The sequence below is a fragment of the Myotis brandtii genome, unplaced genomic scaffold (assembly GCF_000412655.1).
Source record: "Myotis brandtii unplaced genomic scaffold, ASM41265v1 scaffold532, whole genome shotgun sequence".
Taxonomy (NCBI): Eukaryota; Metazoa; Chordata; class Mammalia; order Chiroptera; family Vespertilionidae; genus Myotis; species Myotis brandtii.
In genome coordinates this window covers 192,059-192,451 of record NW_005369955.1, presented here as the reverse complement: position 1 = coordinate 192,451, position 393 = coordinate 192,059, and the positions used below count along the sequence as shown (strand labels likewise).

The 393-nt window shown below is 69.0% G+C and overlaps 1 protein-coding gene across 1 annotated transcript in view; it reads right to left on the bottom strand.

The window, feature by feature from the left end:
• The window catches only part of MROH5 (maestro heat-like repeat family member 5), a 40,942-nt gene that overhangs the window by 37,506 nt on the left and 3,043 nt on the right, over positions 1-393 (bottom strand). The gene's annotated exons all lie outside the window — the stretch shown is intronic.

The following is a 393-nucleotide window of genomic DNA, read 5'->3' as shown; positions in this document are numbered from 1 at the left end:
AGGTCACACAGCAGGACAGGGGGGGGCCTGGACCCCACCCCATAACCGGCAGTCCCTCCTCCAGGTGGGCGGCCCTGCAGCCCTGGCACCGGGGCCTGGAGGTGGGCAGAGCCTCTACATTCCTCAGGCTCCTTCCAGATCACTCTCGGCCCCTCTCCCGCCACATCCCTACCCCCTGCTGCGTGCTGGTCCTCAGAAGTCCCCCCACTGTCCCTATTCGGGGGGCAGTCCTCCCCCCACCGAGGCTCCCTCCCTCCCGCGGCCTCCTGGGATTTGGGTCCTGGTCTCTGCCGTCATCACATTGGGGTTCCCCTCACACTGGCCCCTCAGTCCCCAGCGTCCTCTTAAGGCCTCGTCCCCCCCAGCCCCCCACGTCCTGGCCGCCTCCATGCG